The 14,150-nt window shown below is 39.9% G+C and overlaps 1 protein-coding gene across 6 annotated transcripts in view; it reads left to right on the top strand.

Annotated features, from left to right (window-relative positions):
* YEATS2 (YEATS domain containing 2) overlaps positions 1 to 14,150 on the top strand; it is a 120,313-nt gene that overhangs the window by 1,558 nt on the left and 104,605 nt on the right. Inside the window, exon 1 of one of the 6 annotated variants that reach the window (XM_032339319.1) lies at positions 3,199 to 3,220. The exons of the other annotated variants lie outside the window; for them this stretch is intronic. The gene's annotated coding sequence lies outside the window, so the exon portion shown is untranslated. Of the gene's footprint in view, positions 1 to 3,198; positions 3,221 to 14,150 lie in introns of those variants that run through there. 6 annotated transcript variants of the gene reach the window in all.

The following is a 14,150-nucleotide window of genomic DNA, read 5'->3' as shown; positions in this document are numbered from 1 at the left end:
CAGACTCCTGCTGAGTGAAGAGCTGAAGTGGGGCTCCATCTCATGGCCCTGAGATCATGACCTGAGCTGAAATCAAGAGTTGGATGGATATTTAACCAACTCAGCCACTCAGGCACCCCTTGATATATTTTTTAAAATTAAGCTTTGTGCCCAACATGGGGCTCGAACTCACAACCCTGCGATCAGAAGTTTCATGTTTTATTGACTGAGCCGGCCAGATGCCCTGAGAATTCTTTGCATTTTGGTATTTGTTTTGAGCTACTATGAGTAGATTTTGACATTTACTGAGAGGAAGAAGAATGGAAGAGAAATTTGAGGTGGGAAAAATTAGTTCTTTTTGGGTATATTAAATGTGAGATGCCTATCAGTTATGAAACTGGTATATTGATGAGGCAGTTGGATGTACAAGTTTGGGACTCATGGAAGAGATAACCAAGACCTGTTAGATAAAAATTTGGAGTTCATTACATATTGAAAGGTATGGGACTGTATGAGATCATCAAGGGAAAAAGTATAGATAGAGAGGTGAAAATTGGTGCTTTGAGGTCAGTACTGGAAAAAGATTGAACATAGGACAGGAGAAACAGCCAGCTGAGGTAGGGGAAAAAACCAGAAGTCTGGTGTCATGGAAGCCAAGAAAAATAAGTTCATAGAGGATAGAGAATTGGCCCATCCATGCTTCTGAGAAGTTTGGTGAGATACTCAGTTGGATTTGGAGGTTGTTAGTTTTGTCATTGTATTACTATTATTATTTTTGAAGATTTAAAAATTTTTAAGTAATCTCTTGTTCCAGTGTAGAGCTTGAACTCACAACCCAGGGATCAAGAGTCACACCCGTCATCAGCTGAGCCAGCCTGGTTTGTGGTAGTATCCAGAGTTCTAGAAGTGGGAGGTGGAAACTAGAGTGGAATAATTGATTGGGGCTTGAGGAAGTGAAGATAATGAGTGCAGATTAGAAAAACCTAGACCTTTTTTTGAGATGCCTTATTTCCATTTGCTCTAAAACTAAATTTGGTAGGATAAAAAATGGTGTCTTGTTTAATTTTTCATTTCTTGATTACTAATGTGTTTGAACACTTTTTCCACATATATTGGCCATTGGTAAATTTCTCTTTCTCTCCTGTGTGTATCTTCTTGTTTTTATCACTTCTGGGAATTGATTGTCAAGAGTTCTTTTAGATCTTGAAAACCTGTAGTTTGACATAGAGCTTGTAGAATTTCCCCCCTTAAGTATTTTTCTGTTCTGGGAATAAATGAGGTTATTATATATGCATGGTTAATAACGGAAAAGCCGTATTTAACATTTAGCTCCTACATATGCTCCCCCCCAATTATAGTAGGATACACATAAAATTTACCACCTTAACCATTTTTAAGTGTGCAGTTCTGTGGTCTTAGATACATTTTTAACAGTGTGCAACCATACCACCATCCATCTACATCACTCTTTTCATCTTATAAAACTGAAAATCTGTACCCATTAAACAGTAACTCCCTATGCCCCCTTTCTCCTAGTCCTTGGCAGCCACCATTCTGTCTCTGTGACTGATTTTGACTATATTAAGTATCTCATATAAAGAGAATCACACAGTATTTGTGTTTTTCTGACAGGCTTACTTCACTTAGTATAATATTTTCAAGGTTCACCCATGTTGTAGCATGTGTCAGAATTTTCTTAAAAAAAAATTTTTTTTTTAAGTTTTTATTTTAATCCCAGTTAGTTAACATACAGTGTTTTATTAGTTTCAGGGGAATGATACAGTGATTCAACACTTCTGTGTATTATTACCCTGTGCTCATCACAGGTGCACTCACCTGTTTCACCCATCCCCCGCACCTCCCCTCTGGTAGGTATCAGTTTGTTCTCTGTAATTAAGAGTCTGTTTCTTGGTTTATCTCTTTTCCTCTTTGTTCATTTGTTTCTTAAGCTCTACGTATGAGTGATAATCATGTGGTCTTTGTCTTTTTCTGACTGACTTATTTCACTTATAGCAGCATACTCTTTGGCTTCATCCATGTGGTTACAAATGGCAAGATTTCATTCTTTTATTTTTTTTTAATTTTTATTTATTTATTTTTTAAAGATTTTATTTATTTATTTGACAGAGAGACAGAGATCACAAGTAGGCAGAGAGGCAGGCAGAGGGAGAGGAAGGGAAGCAGGGTCTCTGGTGAGCAGAGAGCCCGATATGGGGCTCGATCCCAGAACCCTGGGATCATGACCTGAGCCGAAGGCAGAGGCTTTAACCCACTGAGCCACCCAGGCACCCCGATTTCATTCTTTTAAATGGATGAATAATATTCCATTGTGTATATATTCCACATCTTCTTTATCCATTCATTAATAAGTGGACACTTGGGCTGCTTCTGTATCTTGGCAATTATAAATATTGCTGCTGTAAACATAGGGGCACATGTATCCCTTTGAATTAGTGTTTCTGTATTCTTTGAGTAAACAGCTTTCCTTTCTAAGTCTGAATAGTATTCCAGTGTATGTGTACGTATCACATTTGTTTACCCATTCATCTGTTGATGAACACTTGGGTTGTTTCCATCTTCTAGCTATTGAGAATAATGCTGCCAATAACATGGGCATACAGGGGTGCTGAGGTGTCTCAGTGGGTTAAGTCTCTGCCTTCGGCTCAGGTCATGATCTCAGGATCTCCCCCTCTCTCTCTCTGCCTGCCTCTCCGCCTACTTGTGATCTCTCTCTGTGTCAAATAAATAAATAAAAATCTTAAAAAAAAAAAATGGGTGTACAGATACCTCTTCAAGTCCCAGCTTTTAGTTCTTTCAGTATGTATGTACCCAGAAGTAGAACTCTTAGATCATACAGCAATTCTATTTTTATTTTTTGAGGAACTGCCATGCTTTCTTCCATAGTGGCTTGCGCATATATTCCCAGCATTGTACAAGGGTTCCAGTTTCTTCACATCCTCGCCAATACTTGTTTTCTGGTTCGTTCGTTCGTTCGTTCTTTCTTTTGATAGTCATCCTAATGGGTGTGAGGTGATAATCTCACTGTGGTTTTGATTTGTACTTCCCTAATATTAGTGAAGTTGAGCATCTTTTCAAGGGCTTATTTGGTCATTTCTATATTGTTGGAGAAATGTTTATTCCAAATCTCTTGCCTACTTCTAGTCACGTTTTTTATTGCTTTCTGTTTCAGGAGTTCTCTCTTTATATTCTGGATAGGAATCTCTTATTGGATATATGATCTGTAAATATTTTCTCCTTTGACTTGCCTTTTTACTCTGTTGATAGTGTCTTTGATGCACAAAATTGAAAAATTTTCATGAAATCCAATTTATTTTTTTATGACATGTGACTTTGGGGTCATATCTAAGAAATCTTTGCAAGTCCAGTGTTGTGAAGCTTTTAAGAGTTTTATTATTTTAGGGTGCCTGGGTGGCTCAGTGGGTTAAGCCGCTGCCTTCGGCTCAGGTCATGATCTCAGGGTCCTGGGATCGAGTCCCGCATGGGGCTCTCTGCTCAGCAGGGAGCCTGCTTCCTCCTCTCTCTTTCTCTGCCTGCCTCTCCAACTACTTGTGATTTCTCTCTGTCAAATAAATAAATAAAATCTTTAAAAAAAGAAAAGAGTTTTATTATTTTAAGTTTACATTTAATTCTTCGATCGTTTTGAGTTAATTTTTGAATATGTTGTTAGGTAAGCGTCCGACTTCATTCTTTTGCATATAGATATTCAATTTTTCCAGCGCCATTTGTTGAAAAGACTGTCCTTTCTCAATTGAATGGCCTTGGCACCCTTATAAAAAATCATTTGACCATAGATGCAAAGCCTTATTTCTGGGCTCTCTGTTCTGTTCCGTTGGTCTGTATATTTCTCCTTATGGCAGTACCACACTGTTTTGATTACTATAGCTTCTAGTACGCTGTGAGTCCTTCAGTTTTGTACTTTTTCAAGATTGTTTTTGTCAGGGTCCCTTGATACTCCATATGAATTTTGGAATGGGTTTTTCTACTTCTATCAAAAAATGTTATTGGGATTGTGATAGGGTTTGTATCAGATTTATGGATGGCTTTGGGTAGTACTGACTTTTAAACAATATTTTCCAGTCTGTAAACATAAGATGTGTTTCCATTTAGTTATGTTGGTTTTAATTTCTTTCAGCAATGTTTTGTAGTTTTTGTTGTATAAGTTTTTCACCTCTTCGGCTAAGTTAATTCCTAAGTACAATTGACCCTTGAACCACATGGGTTTGAATTGTGTGTATCCATTTATATGTGGAGTTTATTTGATACAGTGCTATAAATGTGTTTTTCTCTTCATGGTTTTATTAATATTTTTCTAGCTTATTTTATTGTAAGAATACATATATAATACATATAGCATACAAAATATTTGTTAATTGTTTATGTTGTTGGTAAAGCTTCTGGTCAATAGTAGGCTATTAGTAGTTAAATTTTGGGGGAGTCAGAAGTTATACATAGATTTTTTTTTTTAAAGATTTTATTTATTTATCAGAGAGAGAGAGGGGGAGAGAGCGAGCACAGGCAGACAGAATGGCAGGCAGAGGCAGAGGGAGAAGCAGGCTCCCTGCTGAGCAAGGAGCCCAATGTGGGACTCGATCCCAGGACCCTGGGATCATGACCTGAGCCGCTGCTTAACCAACTGAGCCACCCAGGCGTCCCTATACATAGATTTTTGACTGAATGGGCATTGGTGCCCCCAATACCTGCATTGTTGGGAGGTCAACTATGTTTTATTCATTTTGGTGCTATTATAAATGGACTTAGTTTTGTAATTTCCTTTTCAGATTTTTCACTTTGTTTAGAAATGCAACAGAATTTTGTGTGCTAAGTATCCTGCTACTTGGCTGACTTCATTTATTCTAAAAGGGGTTTTTTTGGGAATTTTTAGGGTTTTCCACATACAAGATCATATCCCTCCATATTAAAATGCCTTCATTTCATTCATTGGATACACTATAATTTGCTGTAGACTGCTTCCAGTCTTGTATTAGAAAGTATACAGGAAGAGGAGAACTGACATTTAAATTATAGATCTGTGAGTATAGTCCACATATGACAGTAAATTAAGAGCAGTTTCTTAGGATAGAGTCTCAGAAAGAGGATTCTCATTTAACCAGACATTTTTGTGGGAATTTTTATTGCCAGTCCTTGAATTCACTCCCATCTTCCTGCCTTTAATCCTGCTCCCTCTTTTATCCTGTTTCTATATTGCTGCTGAATAGAGGGTAAGGGTCAGTGCTTTTTCCCTCATAGAAAACAAGACTTAGGAAGCAAATTGTTTCTATAACATCTGTTTTGTAAGTTAGAAAAAAAAGTTTTTAAAGACTGCAGTGTGCTTCATGGGTGAGTTGGAATTTGATTTGATTCTTAAGAGATGAATAGCATTTCAGTAAGCAAGAGAGAAGATAGAGGTGAAATATGAATCCATTGAAAAGTAATTGTGTTCAGGCATGTGAGCTTTGATGACTGCAGACAAAAAGAGGTAGAACTCGTTGTCCAGCCAAGGATTGTTTATCCTGTTTACCTGAAGAATCAGCTATAAGAGTGGTGTGTGTGGGGAGACCTGTTATGTGTTCATAGTGAAGGCTGAAGGTAAGAGGAATGCTGAAGGGGGCTTCAGCTTGATTTATATGTTTTTTCGTTTAGTTAATGGATACATTGGTGATTGTTATCTATTTTGTTTCTTAAAAATTAGTTTCTTAAAAATTAATTTGGGTGGTGCAGTGGGTTAAGCATCTGACTCTTGGTTTTGGCTCAGGTCGTGATCTCAGGGTCCTGGGATCCAGCCATGCATGGGGCTTCATGCTTAGCATGGAGACTGAGATCCCTCTCCCTCTACCCCTACCACTTGTGCTGTGTTTCTCTCCGTCTGAAATAAAGAAATAAAATCTTAAAAAAATTAGTTTGAGAGCATGTGTACCTTTAAAAACAAAAGATTTATGTATTTATTAGAGTACAAGAGCATGGATGCATGTGTGAGCAGTGGGGAGATGGAGGGGGAGAGAGAAACCCAAGCTGACTCCGTGCTGAGTGTGGAGGCTGATGGAAGGCTCTATCCCAAGACCTGGAGATCACGATCTCAGCAGAAACCTAGAGTCAGACGCCCAACTGACTGTATCACCCAGGTGCCCCTAGAGTATGTATGCTTTATGTTTTCTTTTTTTTTTTTAAAGATTTATTAGGGCATCTGGGTGGCTCAGTTGTTTAAGTGTCTGCCTTTAGCTCAGGTCATGACCCTGGAGTCCCAGGATTGAGCCCCATGTCGGGCTCCCTACTCATCGGAGAGCTGCTTCTACCCCTGCTCCTCTCCCTGCTTGTGCTCGTGCTTTCTCTCAAATAAATAAAATCTTTTTAAAAAATTATTTATTTAAAAGAGAGAGCGTGTGATCACAGGTTCAGGGATAAGGCAGAAGGAGAGGGAGAGAGTCTCAAGCAAGACTCTGTGTTGAGTGTGGACCTGTGGTGGGGCCTCATCTCGTGACCCTGTGATCACCATCCCACCTGAAACCAAGAGTTGGACACTCAACCACCTGTGCCACCTAGGCTCTCCGAGAGTGTGTATACTTTTTATAATTGAGATATAATTCATGTAATATACATTAATCATTTTAAAATGTATAATTCAATGTTTTTTAGTATATTTACAAGATTATGCAACCATTTCTACCATCTAATTCCAAAACATTTCCATCACCTGAGAAAGAAACCCCATACCTATCAGCAGTCAGTTCTGGTTCCCCCTTCTCCCCTGGCATCCACTGTTTGTGTCTATGGTTTTGCCTGTTTCTAGACATTTCATGTAAACAGGATCATATAACATGTGGCCTAACATATCTGGCTTCTTTCACTTAGCATGCTGTATTCAGTCCATCTGTGGTGTAGCATGTATCAGTACCTAATTATTTTTTTTTAAGATTTTATTTATTTATTTGACAGACAGAGATCACAAGTAGGCAGAGAGGCAGGCAGTGAGAGAGGAGGAAACAGTGTCCCTGCTGAGCAGAGAGCCCAATGTGGGGCTCGATCCCAGGACCCTGGAATCATGACCGGAGCCAAAGGCAGAGGCTTTAACCCACTGAGCCACCCAGGCCCCCCACAGTACCTAATTATTTTTATTGCTTAATAATGTTCTGTATGGGGGCACCTGGGTGGCTCAAATGGTTGGGCGTCTGCCTTCAGCTCAGGTCATGATCTCTGGTCCTGGGATTGACCCCCATATCGGGCTCCTGGCTGCTTCTCCCTCTCCCTCTGCCTCTCCCCCGGCTTATGCTCTCTCTCAATGAATAAATAAAATCTTAAAAAATATATATTCTTTATGAACATACCACGTTTTGTCTTGTCATCAGTTGGTAGATATTTGGGGTGTTCATATTTTTTCAGTATTATGAATAATGCTGTTATGAACATTTACATGTAAGTTTTTATGCATACATGTCTTTTCAGTTCTCTAGGATATATACCTAGGAATGGAATTGCTAGGTCATATAGTAAATCTGTTTAACTTTTTTTTTTAAAGTTTGGTTTTTTGGTTTTTTTTTTTTAGTAATCTCTACCCCCAACATGGTGCTCAAATTCACAACCCTGATAACAAGAGTCACAAGCTCTCCCTGCTGAGCCAGGCAGGCACCTCGATTCTGCTTTACATTTTAAGGAGCTGCCAGACTTTTCCACAGCAGCTGCACCATTTTTACACTTTCATGAACAATGTATGAGGTTTCCCATTGTGTAGTCTTCATATTTTTTTTGGCAGAATATTGAGTACTTGTGTGTGTCTGTGTGTATGTGTGTTGTTTTTAAAGATTTTAGTTGTTTATTAGAGAGCCCCAGTGTGCTGGGAAAAGGGGGGAGAATAGCAGAAGGAGAGGGAGAGGGAAAACAGAGAGAAGGAGCAGGAGAATCTCTAGCAAACTCCATGGTGAGCGCAGAGCCAGTGCTGGGCTGGGTCGCAGGACCTTGATCTCACTACCACTACCAGAGCTGAAACCAAGAGTTGGGTGCTCAGCTGCTGAGCCACCTAGGCACCCCAGTTGTATGTGTTTTTATAATTTTTAAAAACGATTTTATTTGTTTGAGAGAGAGAAAGAGCAGAAGCAGGGGAAGCAGCAGGCAGAGAGAGGGAGAGAAGCAGGTTGTCCGCTGAGTAGGGAGCCGGAGGCGGGACTTGATTTCAGGACTCTGGGATCATTCCCTGAGCCAAGCAGACGCTTAATGACTGAGCCATCCAGGCGCTCTGTGTGTGTTTTTATGTATGTCATTGAGCTACAGTTGGCATCCACAAACTGCACAGTGTGCGATTTGGGAAGTTTCAACAGATTTATACACCTATGAAACCATCACCACAATCAAGATAGTAAACATATGTATCATCCCATAAATTTTTCTTATGCCCTTTAATGATCCCTCTCCCCTCTTCCTGTCATTGTCCCTTCCCCTGGCAACCAGTGATCAGCTTTCTGTCACTGTAGACGAGTTTGCTTTTTATATAAGTAGAATGATTCTAGTATGTACTTTTTCTTAAACTGGCTTCTTTGACTCAGCGTTGTTTTGAGATTAACTCACATTGCTCCATGTATCAGTTTATTCCTTTTTATTGGTGAATAATAATTTGTTGTACAGATATATCACAGTTTGTTTATCCATTCACCTGTTAATGGAAATTTGGATTGTTTCCAGTTTTTGACTCCTGGAAATAAAGCTGTGAACATGTGCTTTCAAGTTTTTGTATGGACATAGGCTTTTATTTCTCTTGGGTGAGTATCTAGGAGTGGAATGACTGGGTCATGTGGTAGAGTATCCTTTATAAGAAACTGCCAAACTGTTTTCCAAAGTGATTTCCAAGGTGGTTGTAGCACTTCACATTTCCAACAGCAACGTATGAATGTTCCAGTTGGTCCACGCCCTCTGGCTATGTTCTTTTGAACATTTAGTGAAGAAGAAAACAGACATAAATACCTCTATATAGGAATCGCCTGCTTTCTGAAAGTTCACGTTATGCTACTTTGGTTTTACAAAGAGAGATAGTCATAGCTTTTTTCACAAAAGCAGAAATCCTCTTCTGATTTCTTCCAGTTGGGGAAAACCAGTACTGATGTAGGTTTTTGAAAAAGTAAGGTAGTATAATGTGAACTTCATAAAGCAGGTGATACACATTTCAGTTTAGGAAAGGTTTCATAGGAATGCTGCACTTCCATAGCAGGGTGAAACTGTAATCCATCTCCCAGATTAGTCCTTTTGGCATTTTCCTCCCTAAAGTAATGCATGAACAGGTTTGGAAAGTTCAAATGTAGTCAGGAATAACAAGCAAAATCACTACCCTAGGCAGGGGCAACTATTGTTAATCATTTTTTAATATTTTCTTCTGTGAAAACTTACACAGAAGGGATCAAAGTATACATATTATTCTGAACCTTGCTTTTTTTCATTTCACAGTCTATTTTGGAGTTTCTTCCATATTGGCACATTCTTTCTCGTGGCTGCGTTTCAGTCTTACAGTCAGTGTTGCTTTGAGAAAACATGAATTTGCTCCAATGCAATTAAAACATCAGGGAACCTGGGGCGCCTGGGTGGCTTAGTGGGTTAAAAGCCTCTGCCTTTGGCTCAGGTCATGATCTCAGGGTCCTGGGATCGAGCCCCGCATCGGGCTCTCTGCTCAGCAGGGAGCCTGCTTCCTCCTCTCTCTCTCTGCCTGCCTCTCTTCCTGCTTGTGCTCTCTGTCAAATAAATAAATAAAATATTAAAAAAAAATAAAACATCAGGGAACCATTTGAGTATAATGTGAATTTCACATTTGATTGTGTGATTTCTTCTGCAAGACATGCTAGGTGAATTCAGAAAACTGTACTTTGCTCAAGGGACTCCACAGCTGTATGCAGGCACACGCCTTGCAGATATCTTCTTGTGACCTTACCTTACTTCTCTGTTGTGAGCCACATCTGGTGCTGCAACTTTCTGTTGATTTCAGATTACTTAATTCTACCACTTCACAGTAATGCACAAGTCGTAACCTTTCAGTGCCCACTTCCACAAGCAAACTTGAGGCCTTTTTCAGGATGAAGTACCATATTTATTATAGCGTTTATCTATTTTACAACCCTTTAATGTGTAAAACTATGCTACTGGTTTTATTAGATTCCCTTTTTTATGTTGCTCATGGCATTTTTGAATGTTGTGTCCTTAACTCCATTTTCCCCTTGCTTTGTGGTTTTTATTATACAGTTTTATGGTGATTTTTAGGAATGTGTATGTCACATTGTAATGGAACTGATTTATGCCATAGTATGAATGTAAATCATTTAAGTTTTTTTTTTATTTTTTAGACTTCATTATTTGAGTGGAAGAACAAACAATCATTAAGGAGGGGCAGAGAGAGAGAGAGAGAGAGAGAGAGAGAAGCAGACTCCTCGCTGAGCAGTTAGCCTGATGCGGGGCTGGATCCTAGGACCTGGAGGTCGTGACCTGAGCTGAAGGCAGATACTTAACCGACTGAGCCACCCGGGAGCCCCTCTTTATTTAAGTTTTATTTTTAAAATATCATATATACTAAATAGCATATATAAGAAAATCTTTTTTTAAAGGTTTTATTTATTTGAGAGAGAGGGAAAGCATGGAAAAGAGAGCACAGTTGGGGGGAGGGGCAGAAGGGAGAGGAAGAAGCAGACCGCCCCCCCACATCCCTCTCCCCCTGACATGGGGCCCTATCACAAGATCCTGGGATCATGATCTGAGCCACCTAGGCTCCCCACAAAGTAAAAGAATAATAATAATAAAATAGCAAAAACCTGTTTAGTTCCTCCCCCTGACATTTTCTCTCTCTCTTTAAAAAAAAAAAAAAAGATTGTGGTCTTATTTAAGTATTACATATTTCCAGGTCAAAAATACCTACTTTCCTATTACACATGAAATTGCTTAAGACCATGCAAGTTGCTATATAAGGTCAGCCCCAGGATCCATTCAGGTCAGTACTTTGTCTCCAGTCTGCAAAGCAACATGTAGAAGAGTTTAGAATAAAACAGCTATTCTGAATTATTCATGCCACCGCTTCAATCTATTAGTGCAAAAACTGGAGAGAACTGGCCTTAAGTATGTTTTACTCTTCCTTTACCACCCTCTCCCACCCCTCCACTTAATGTATCTTCTCTCTGGACAGAGTGAACTATTTGAAATGTTCAAGGGTTTTGAGGTATTGAAGGCAAATCCTTTTTTTAAAAAAATTTATTTTATTTTATTTATTTATTTGACAGAGATCACAAGTAGGCAGAGAGGCAGGCAGAGAGAGAGGAGGAAGCAGGCTCCCTGCAGAGCAGAGAGCCCGATGCGGGGCTTGATCCCAGGACCCTGAGATCATGACTTGAGCCGAAGGCAGAGGCTTTAACCCACAGAGCCACCCAGGCGCCCCTTGAAAGCAAATTCTTAAGCTGACAGAAGGAAGAACATACACAGGCACCCGCCTGGCTCAGTTGGAGGAGCATGCAATTCTTGATCCCAGGGTCATGGGTTCAAGCCTCATGCTGGATATAGATTGCTTGAATAAATAAACTTTAAAAAAAGAAAAAAGAGAAAGAAAGGAGGTCATATAAGCTTCCCTGGTGGCACTTTCAGACAAATATCACTGACTGGAATTTTCTGAAATGACAGTTCTGATTCATATGACAACCCTATTGTTTCAACCATGAAGCCATATAAGTTTTTTTTCCAAGAGAAGCAAAAGAAAACAAAGCTTGTCTACAAATCCAGGTTGAAAGGACAGGAAGAAACTGGACCAGATCAAGATTGTGTCAAATTCTTGGACATAGTCACAGAGAGTATATAAATTGAACCAAATCTTGTACACTTCACTGGGGATTTTTCACTGGGGCTTTCAAATGGACAACAAATTCTGTGGGGATAAATCTCACGCTTTTCAATGTGAAACTGAGATTCTAAAAAGGATATAAGTACCTTAAAACATGAGACCTTTTTCTTTTCTTTCTTTCAAAGAGGGAGGGCCAGAGAAAGAGAGTATCCCAAGCAGCCTCCACACCCAGCTCGTGAGCCAGACCCAGGCCTCAAGCCCACAACCCCTGAGATCAGTACCCAAGCCAAAATCAAGAGCTGAAAGCCCAACCGAGCCACCCAGGTGCCGAAACATGAAACAATTTTTAGAAAATTGGCTGTTCTTTAAATCAACACTCCCTGGTCTAAGAAACTACTTATTAATAAAAACTGTCTAGAATTAGATATAGTGGTAGTTGCACAACTTTGTGAATCTACTAAAACAAAAAGAAAAACACCGAGTTTTGTACTTTAAAAGAGTGATTTTTACAGTATGTGAATTAGACCTCAGAGTCATAATAGAGGCACCTGGCTGGCTTAGGCAGAGGAGCATGTGACTCCTGATCTCAGGGTCATGAATTTGAGCCCCATGCTGGGTGCAGAGATTACTTAATATAAATTTTTCCCTTTTTAAATTTAAATTCAATTAATTAAACATATAGAGTATTATTAGTTTCAGAGGTAGAATTCAGTGATTCATCAGTCTTATGTAACATCCAGTGCTCATTACATCACGTGCCCACCTTAATCTCCATCACCCAGTTTCCCCATCTCCCAACAACCCCTCCCCTCCAGCAACCCTGTTTGTTTCCCACGATTAAGAATCTCTGGGGCGCCTGGGTGGCTCAGTGGGTTAAAGCCTCTGCCTTCAGCTCAGGTCATGATCTCAGGGTCCTGGGATCGAGCCCTGCATCAGGCTCTCTGGTCAGCAGGGAGCCTGCTTCCCCCACCCCTCTCTGGCTGCCTCTCTGCCTACTTTTGATCTCTGTCTTTGAAATAAATAAATAAAATCTTAAAAAAAAAAAAAAAGAATCTCTTATGGTTTGTCCCCTTCTCTGACTTGATCTTGTTTTATTTTTTCCTCCCTTCCCCTGTGCTTCTCTGTTTTATTTCTTAAATTCCATGTATTAGTGACATCAAATGACGATTGTCTTCCTCTGACTGACTTATTTTGCTTAGCATAATACCTTCCCTTTCAATCCAGTAATTTTTTTTAAAAGTCATTATAAAAAAAATAACAATGATGGGGTGTCTGGCTGGCTCAGTTAGAGTGCACAGCTCTTTTTATTTCCCCAAATATTTGTTTATTTAGCAAGAGCGAGAGCATGCAGGGGTAGGGGGTAGGGACAGGAGAGAACCTTAAGCAGATCCCATGCTCAGCAGAGAGCCCAACTCAAGGCTTAACCTCACAACCCTGAGATCATGACCTGAAATGAAACCAAGACTCAGAGGAGGATGCAGGAGGATGATCTCGGGGTTGTAGGTTCAAATCCGACACTGGGTGTAAAAATTACTTAAAAAAATTAACTCTTTAGAAAAAATGATTAACCTCGGACCACCTAGATGGCTCAATCAGTTGAGCATCTGCCTTTGGCTCAGGTCATGATCTCAAGGTCCTGGGATCAAGCCCCACAATAGGCTCTCTGCTCAGTAAGGAGCCTGCTTCCCTGCCCACCCCCCCACTCTCTGCCTGCCTCTCTGCCTACTTGTGATCTCTGTCAAATAAATAAATAAAATCTTTAAAAATTTATTTATTTATTTATTTATTTATTTGACACAGAGAGAGAGAGAATGAGAGAGGGAACACAAGCAGGGGGAGCGGGAGAGGGAGAAGCAGGCTTCCTACCAAGCAGGGAGCCCAAGGACCAGTCCCAGTCCCAGGACCCAGGGATCGTGACCTGAGCCGAAGGCAGATGCTTAACAACTGAGCCACCCAGGTGCCCCAGATTAGTAATACTTTTAAATTTGATTTTATCATAAAATATTTCAGATATTCAAAAAATACAAAATGATCGGTGAGGGGAGTACTTAAAGACACTTAAAAGTATAAGCAATTTCCTATTTCTTAGACTAAGTGGTAGCTAAACAGGTTTTTGCTATTTTACTATTATTATTCTTTTACTTTGTGGGGAGTCTAGGTGGCTAGACTGAACTGGTGATTTCGTAGAATTCTGGGGACGCCACACAGTTGTGAAGTAGGAGTTGGGGCTCTGCAGCAGGCGCTTCTCGTGCTTCCTCTTCTCCTCTTCCGGAGACCAGTGGAAGAGGTCCTTCATGAGGGGATGTTTTTACACATGGAAAGGTCATCACTATCGGAAAGCTGTTTACTTTTTATATATACATAC

This window comes from Mustela erminea, chromosome 1 (assembly GCF_009829155.1).
Source record: "Mustela erminea isolate mMusErm1 chromosome 1, mMusErm1.Pri, whole genome shotgun sequence".
Taxonomy (NCBI): Eukaryota; Metazoa; Chordata; class Mammalia; order Carnivora; family Mustelidae; genus Mustela; species Mustela erminea.
The sequence above is the reverse complement of the archived record's forward strand: the minus strand, read 5'-3'. Positions and strand labels throughout refer to the sequence as shown.